This window comes from Echinops telfairi, unplaced genomic scaffold (genome assembly GCF_000313985.2).
Source record: "Echinops telfairi isolate 266 unplaced genomic scaffold, ASM31398v2 ScPeMD7_7453;HRSCAF=8491, whole genome shotgun sequence".
NCBI classification, from domain to species: Eukaryota; Metazoa; Chordata; class Mammalia; order Afrosoricida; family Tenrecidae; genus Echinops; species Echinops telfairi.
Genome location: NW_022111353.1, coordinates 2372455 through 2381909, shown reverse-complemented (window position 1 = coordinate 2381909; position 9455 = coordinate 2372455).

The window sequence follows — 9455 nt, the reverse complement described above, 5'->3', positions numbered from 1 at the left end:
AAGTGAGGCTGAGGTGAGCATGTTACCATGAAATGTGTCTGACTCCATTTATTTCTATATATCTCTTTTATCTCTCATGCTCTCTATAACCTTACTATAATATTTACTTATTATCGCTGTACAATTGCGCCTACCGAACCCGTAGTGATTGTGCTAGGAGCTGGCTTCTTCTGGCAACCAGGCTATTCCCATCCTTCCATATGGTTAGAGGGAAATCACTGGAGGCTTATTCCCTGTGCATATTTCAGAAGTGTGTTTTGGGCTTCCACTGTCATCCATAGCTTTCTGCAAACCAGAATCTCACCATTTAAGCTCTGATACTATTCTCTCCTTCAGATTTGGATTATACAATTTGCATTCCTTGGATCACGGATGTTGGTATACTTCTTCTGTGTGTGGTCCAGATTTTTTTCCTCAAGCAAATCGCAAAGCTCTAGTTGACAGACTAGACTATTGTTGTTGACAGGAAGTTCTCCTTGGAGTAATATAACCAAATAGCCATCACCCACATGCTCATATTTGGAACCATTCCACTTTAGGTAAGATATTCAGATTTCTTTCACAGGCTATACTGAGAGTAGAGTGCAGGTCTATGTTTAATCTTCCAGTTAAGTCCAGGATAAACCTCCAGAGGCAGACTATTAAGACCTGGTTCAATTTCTGTTCTTCAGCCACTTCTTTATAGGAGGGTGGTCTTCGGGTATGTTCAGCCAAATGTCCTCTGCAAGGTGGGATGGGAGTGGGGCAAAGCATTAGGGTCGGGTAAGGAGAGAGCAATGAGTGATGGTTGTTGTAAAGGATGGCAATCGCTTCCATTATTTTCATTTCAAAAATATCAGTACAAGATATACTCCCAAAATGTAGAAAGAACCTTCCTTAAGGATTCATGGATAGATGAGGTGGACTCCGTCAACCTTCGGTTTATGCCAGTGTTCCGAGTGTTGAGTCCCTAGACTACGAGGTGCTGTATACAGAGCAAAGATTGGTGCGTGCTCTGAGGTGGATCTGGTTTAGGATTTCAGATCCTGTGGCAACAGAGCATGATGAAAAATCATAGGCTGGGCTCTGGTCTCAAGCTGGGGACCAATTTTGTTAAGCAAATCCCTTCTCCACTTGATATTTCCTGTCATCACATCTACAAGGGAGATGCTGTTTCTCCACATGATCAGGGCTTCCTTCTGAAACTCTTTTATACTCCACTCCAGGGTCAGGACAGAAAGGAACATAACCATGAACTCCAAATAGCAAAATTGAATAGGTCACCTCAGAAAAAGGGAGAATAAAAGAAAGAGAGGGACTTAGTGCTCACAGTAGACACTGGACCCTCATGCTCCACTCCTGTTCCCGGGCCAAGGCTGAATGGCAGGAAGGGTGGGTGAGCAGGGCTCAGCTTAACAGTGACAGGGATAGAACAGGGGCTTCAGCCTGCCTGTTAAGGGGATGGACAAAGGCCCCAAGAGAACAAGTGATGAACAAAGGAGTCTGTGAGAACTGGCTTGGTAAAGGCCTTGACCTTGAAGCCAGGCACTCCTGAAAGTCCTTGAAGCTGGAACTGTATTCAAAGATAATTCTGAGACACACTGTCCAAGAGCCACAGCAGAGATAAACTTGAAAGAAAAGATGCATGAGACTCAAGGACGAACTGAGGAACGAATGAGAAAGTTGCTCAGTCACCTGCAGAACGGGAACACTTCCCCCTTTGAAAGTGATATTTAAAAAGAAGAAGCTTTCCCCTGGACAATGTCCCTGCTCAACTCAAGTGGGGGACCTGCTTCGCTCCCAGAGCAAAGTTGTGTCTTACCTATGCTTAAGGTGTGCTTCTCACCTGAAGAGAAGGACCCGGTTATGCTTTAATAAAACTGTGGCTTAACTCTGCTGCTGTGTGTTTGTGTGGGTGAGTGTGGCTTCTCTCTGGACTCTAACAAGCTACAGGGGTCTACAACTTGCTGGTTCCCCATGGATGACAGCCTGGGCACCAAATTTCACAAATGAAAAGCTGCCGATCCTCTAAGCAAATGATGTTAATTTTGGTTCAGAAAGTGTACTCTAAATCTGTGATTATCTCAATATCTGGTCTCCAAATGCCCCACAGAGCTCTTGTTCATGTGAAGCCTATCTATTCACCTTCTAAGTCAGAAAAATAAGTCATTAGCAATTCTGTGAATCAAAAGTTCTATTCTTAGACACCTGGCCCACCATCATATAAATTTACATTTCTATTATTATTTACTCTATTAAGTATTAAAACAGAGGATGTTTAAAAAGATGTAGTAATTTAAAAATATTAATAAGCATTTTCTGTCTTTATATACATAGCATTCTATGGGGAAATCATTATTCAAAAATATCTATTAGAGTCTGAAGTGGGTGAAGGGAGATGTCGGACAGGGAAAGATATGACAAAATACCAATTTATAAACTATCAAGGGCTCATGAGGGAGGAGGGAGTGGAGAGGGAGGGGAAAAATGAGGACCTAATGTGGGGGTTTAAGTGGAGAGAAAATGTTTTGAGAATGATGTACAAATGCGCTTTACACAATTGATGTGTGTATGGATTGCGATAACAGTTGTATGAGCCCCTAATAAAATGTTTAAAAAAAAAAAAAGATCTAATTGAATAGAAGTCAGCTAGATTCTCTTACATATTATTGCATTCAAAATGCTGCAATATTGCATGCTGGATTCGTTCTTTTTTGCACTTTAGTAGAGTAGTACAAACCTTTGATTTAAAACAACACACGTTTGCTATCTGAATCTTTCTATGAGCCAGAATTCTAGCTCAGGTAGGTCTTGTGTGTCAGGACCACTCAGGATTTCACAGGGTTAAGGGCTCATCCAAAAGCTTGGCTGAGGGAGGATGTGTTTCTAACTTCTTTGAGGGGCTCAGTTCTTGTAAGCTGTTACCCTAAGAGCCTTAGGTACCCCTGTGTGGTTTACGAGTCTCTCCAGCATGGCTTCTTAGATTTCTTTCTCCACATCAAAAGGTGCAGCCAAGAATGCAAGAGTCATCTAGCAGGGTAGCAAACACAGTCTTGAGTAACCCAGTCACAGAAGTGACATCCCATGATTCTTGCCATATTCTAGAAACTAGAAGCAAGCCACAGATCTTCCCACACTCAATGGGAAGAGACCACACCAAGACCAGAATTCCAGAGACTGATATCCCTGAAGAGGCATCATAGAAGCTAGCACACACCTCATGCGGACTCTGGTGAACACCACCATACACTCTGACAAACAGTAGAATCAAGCAGCATCTCTGGGTTATTGTAAATGTTGTTTGGCTTCAAAGAACCTCTGTTAATCGCCCCAGGGATTCAGGGGTTCAAGGACCACACTTGGAGAACTGCTGTCCAAGGACCACACTTGGAGAACTGCTGCTATGTATAGAGCATATACATTTAAAATATAGATTTAGCATTGCTCAGCATTCAAGACATTACCCCAGGTGGCATCATAAGAAGTGAAAATAAGATAACACACCACCATGGGTGTGGATTTATCTCGAAAACTTATGGACTAAATGTGTCACCACCACGGATCTGACACAGAGACATGAACTTTTCTAAGGAAACATTTGAATTAAACAACTCCTGTGAGATTATGAAGAAACTTTTCCAGAGCTTTGTCTCCCCAATAGACATGCCAAACATTAGAGGCTATTTGCCAGCATATGGTGGGAGGTCAGATGCTTACAGATATCCTCCCTGAAGTCAGTCAGTTTCCAGACTACTGTCTGGACCCACCACAGGTAAGCCCTTCTCCCTGCTGTTAAGGACAATGAACTACTTCTTCCTACAGGCTTGTGGCCATTGGTTTGGTCTCTATAGGTGGGTTTAGGCCACCTTCATGAATCTAGGGTCCACCCATCTTGTCACATGTATACCCTTACTCCCTCCTCTTCCTTTAGCATATGAACCCCTAGATCACCATCCTCCTATAACTGTATTACCTATAGCACAACCTTTTCCTGTGACTTATGTCTTCACCTGTAAATAGGGGGCTTGCTCATCCCCAGGGAATAGATAAGCCTTGGATAGCAATAAATCTCTCTCTCTCTCCACGTGGACCACTAAGTGAGGCTGAGGTGAGCATGTTACCATGAAATGTATCTGACTCCATTATTTCAATCTCTCTCCTATCTCTCATGCTCTCTATGACTTTACTATAATCGTTACTTATTATCACTGTACAATTGCGCCTACTGGACCAGTGATGATGTGTTAGGGATGGGCTCCCCTGACAAACTCCCACTGAGAACTAGATCTACAACAACCTACAATAACCTACAACAACCAGAGCATTCAGTATTTCTTATGGTTGTCTTTCTATGCTGTTGTTCTGGGATAACATTTTCCCTTTTTCTTACTATATTGCTGTTTACTGTGTTAATATTTGCGTGATAGAATATTGATCATCAGCAATATATACCTGTCTCATGTGTATTCTTCCTTGTTTGAACTCAGTCCTTTGAGACATACTCTGAATGAATGCTGATTGGATATCTGAGAAGAATCTACAAACTGGGCAGCTCCAGCTTTGAATATGAGAGGGCATCTACCATCCCCTTGAGCACACTGTAGAGGGGACAGTAGGATCAGGCACAAACCATCTGCCACATCGAACACTAGATCTGGGGAAGAGAGTACATTTTTCAGTGACTGCTTCAAGTTCTCAGTAATACTCAAGGACAACCTAGTGTTTTTTCTGTTATTTAAATTAAGCAGTATTCTAGCAAGAATCTTTTTCATTCCTAGGGATATTATGTAGCTCTCGTGGTGTAGAGCTTACTTGTGCTGCTGACTGTAAGGTCAGCAGTTTGAAACCACCAACTGCTCTTGGGGGAGGCAAATGGGACTTTGTGTTCCCATAAAGAATTACAGTCTCAAAAACCCACAGGTAGAAGTTCTACCTTGTCCTAGAGGGTCAGTGTTGACTCAGTGGCAGTGAATGCTTTTGTTTGTTTGTTTTAGGTCATCATAATAAATTGGCCACTGGCAGATATAATCCTTCTGAGTTCTCACACATTCCTGCTGTCCTTTGCAGTAACTGCATCCATCTTAACTCCAGTGATTCTGTGCTTCCACTTAGCTTCTGCTACTAAGAGATCCCATTAGACTCAATGCAATTAGGGAGCTACCTGAATGGTGTCATCTTCTCTGGTCCTCCTTGACTCTCTTAGTGTCTTAATGTTGCTGCAATGAAAATAATACAAGCAGGTGACTTTAAAGAACAGGAATCTATTGTCTCACAGTTTTGAAGGTTAGATGTCAAATTGAGACATCATCTCCAGGGGAGAGGTTTTGCTTACTGGTAGCTCCAGGAGTCCCTTTGGCTTATAAGAAACTCAAAAAATGCAACGCCATCAAGTTGATTCCAACTCATAGCAACCCTACAGGGCAATTTAGAACTGCCCATGTGGGTTTCTGAGATTGTACAGGAGGAGAAAACTTCATCTTTCTCCCACAGAGAGGTCAGTAACTTTGAACTGCTGACCTTGTAACTAGCAGTCCAAGTCATAACCACTACAGCACTGGGGTTCTTTGTCTTATAAATAGATCCTTATTCTCTTTGTGTGGTTCCAGGCCTGTTTCCATTTATTCCTATGGCATCACTCAGAAGGGAATAGGTTTAAGACCCACCCTGGCTAGCATGTTAATATAACAAAAGAAAATCCTTCCTTCCAAAGGGACTCAGGATTTGGACTTCAATATAACTTGAGGTAGGGAGATGGGTGGAGAGGGAACACCATTCAATCTGTAACACCTAATTTATTTTTAAATTCAAAAATTACTAGCTTGGGCTGACACTTTCTCATGTGACTCTGTGTCCTTCCTTGGTGCCTGAGGGCCCCTTTAGCTGTGTCATCATGAAAACTCAGATCCAGGCTGTCTTAATACACGTTAATATAAGTAAGGCTCACCATCAGTGTAAACTTTTAATGTCTCTCTAGTCAATTCCAATATATCAGAAGTAACAAAAGCACACAGAGTATACTCATAGATCTCAATGGAGTTAAATTTGAAATCACAAACAGAAACAAAAAAAATTAGATAAACATTGCACAAAAGGAATATAGTTTAGGACCCATACCCATACAACCCATACCTTGACTAGCTACATTTTAAAGAAAGGTTAAAAGAAACAGGCAAACTAAATATTATCTTTTATGTAATCTAATATGTTAAAGATATTCCCATTTTCAACATGTAAGCAACATTTAAAAAATGATATGTTTTATTTTCCTTTTTTATAATCTAGACTTTAAAATCTCATTGGTTTTGAACCAGCCATATTTCAAGCGCTCAAAGGCTGCATGGAGCTAGTGGTAACCATACTGGAAGCACCATTCTGGATGAGAAGTCAGCAGAGGTTTTGCAGGCGTGCTGGTGGCACAGTGGATGCTGTGTTGGCATTTGTTCCATGTGATTTACAGCCTTGGAAATCCACAGAGCCCTTTCTGTTCTGTTCTAGAGGGCTGCTGGTCCTACTCTGTACTTTCAAATGACTATAAATCGGAATTGATGGCATGGCAGTGAGTTTTGCTTGGTTTTAATGTCCATGTACACCTATCACTGCTTTTTTTGTGGTGTATTATTATTGTTTTTTCAAAGAAAACTATTTTGACTTTAGAAAGATTTGAAGTACTTACATATATGTGAAAAACGTGTCAATGTTTGCATCAGAGGTTGGCCATTTGTCTCCTAACATGTACTCCCGTGTACTCAACAGTCATGGGTGAGTTCGGCTCACTCTTTCTGACTAGCCCACCACAAATCCATAAGTAAATGCTGGCTTCTCCAGGATCCTCCTGTTCCTGGGCCACACATCACAGTGCCAGCACAATTACCAACAGCACACGTATTTTATGCCAGTTCAGTTATCCCCACCCACACTTAAATTGGCATCCATGAGGTTGTCTTGTTGTCTGGTTATATTGTACACATTATCCAAGGCTTTGGGCTGCTATGTTTTTATGTGGGATATTAAAAAATTGCACACAAAAAACCCCCTCTATCTCAAATGGTCGACATTTTCTCAGAATTTGATTTCATAAAATATATGCACATTTACCGTGATAAAAATAACCTTTAAAAAAGAGGATCACACTATCTGAACACCCCTCATGCACCACTTGGCCACATCCATAACTACATATCATTTACTATGCCAGGAATGACACAATCAAGAGGAATGGGATGACATTTTGCCAAAAAGGATATTTCTAGATCTATCTGGAAGTAGAATGCTGTCTGTGATAGGACTATCGCTCTCTGTTTCTAGTTAATCTAATCCATACTTATTCAAATGTATGCACCAACCACAAAAGCCAGTGCTGAAGAAATTGAAGAAATTCACCAACCTCTTCTATCTGCAATTGATCAAATATTCGATTAAGATGCAATGATAATTACTGGAGATTCCACGGCAAAAGTTGGAAGCAAAGAGGAATAAAAAGTAGTTGAAAAATATGGTCTTGGTGATCCCATGATAGAATTTTGCAAGGCCAATGATTTGTTCACATCAAATTTCTTTTTAAAAAGAATACCAACGACTATATACAAGGATTTCCACAGATGGAAAAGACAAATATCAAACTGACTACATCTGTGGGATGAGACCATGGAGGCTTACTGCCAGCAGCTAAAAACAGGCGGTGGAACAGACCATCAATTGCTCATATGTAAGCTCATGATAAAGGTGAAGAAAACAACAACAAGTCCACAAGAGCCCAAATATGGCCTTGCATCTCTCGCACCTGAATTGTGAGAACATATTTGCTGCATTGAACGGTCATGACAGAAGACCTGATGAGCTGTGGGAGGACATGAAGACCACCATTCATGAAGATAGACAAAGGTCATTGAAAAGAAAAGAAAGAAAGAAAACATCAAAGCAGATATCAGAGAATGTAGTATTAAATGTAAAAAATAAAGACGCTGGAGGGAGGTGGGGGGCCAGCCCCCACCGCTAATACTCCCATTACTACTACTCGGATTCAGTAATACTACTTCTGGGTTCAGTAATGCACAATTGTACAGATGAGATATATAAGTATTATATTAAAGTCATCGAGAGCATGAGAGATATTACAATAATACAGTCAGACCTGTTACATGGCAACATTGCTCACCTCAGCCCAGCTTAGTGGTCCACGTGGAGAGAGGGGGAAGGGAAGGAGGGAAAGGGAACAAGGGAGAGAGGGAAGAGAGTCAGGGAGGTCAGAGTCCGAGGGGTCCAAGAGCGAGACTGAGAGCTCTATATTGCTGACCCATGCCTATATACCTTTGGGGGGCAAGCCAGCCCACCAATTACAGGTAGAGACATACGTCACAGGGAGGGGTTACACTATAGGGTACCCAGTAATGAGAGGGTGGTCTCTGGGTCTCCATAGAAACCATTATCAGTAGGGTGCAAACCCCTCCTTCAGGAACCAAGCTAATGGCCTTAGGCTCCAGAGAGAGGTAACCCATTGTCTCTAGCAGCAGGGAGTAGGGCTAGTGCAGCCTGGCAACTGATCGCCCTGGGGGGGGGGGGAATGCCTGCGCATCTGACCTCCCCCCACAAGAGAATACTTTGAAACTTGCTCTTATTGTAGAATAGCTAAGACAAGTGGAAGTAATGATGACGTCAAAGAACTGAATAGAAAAATTCAAACGGTAGCTAGAGAAGACAAAGCTAAATATTATAATAAAATATAGAAAGACAGAATTAAAATATCAAAAGGGAAAAACATGCTCAGCACATCTTACATTGAAAGAGCTGAGGGAAAGAATTCAAGCCTCAAATTGCAATCTTGAAAGATTCTATTGGAAAAATATTGAATGGCTCAGGAAGCATCAAGTGAAGATGGAGAGAATACCTAGAGTCACCATGCCAAAAAGAATTAATAGACATTCCACCATTTCAGAAGGTAGCATATGAGAAAGAACCAATGGTGCTAAAGGATGACTTTCAAGTTGTGCTAAAGGCATCAGTCCAAAATAAGGCTCCAGGAATTGATGGATTACCAATTTAAATGTCCCAACAAGCTGATGAGGCAGTGGAAGCACTAACAGCTTATCTATGCCAGGAAATGTGGAAGACAGTAAAATGGCCAACTGAATAGAAGATATCTATATTTGTACACATTCCAAAGAAAGGTGACACAATAGAAAGTTCAGATATAGAACAATATCATTGATATCAGATGCAAGTAAAACTTTGCTAATGATCATTCAACAACAGTTGCAGCAATATATTAGCAGGGAACAGCCAGGGGCTCAGGCCAGATTCAGAAGAGGATATGGACCAAGGGATATCATTGCTGATGTCAGATGGACCTTGGCTGAAAGCAGAGAATACCAGAAAGATATTTCCTTGTGTTTCATGAAGTATGCAAAAGTATTAGACAATATGTATAATAACAAACTATGGGTAGCCTTGAAAAGAGTGGAAATTCCAGAACACTTCAC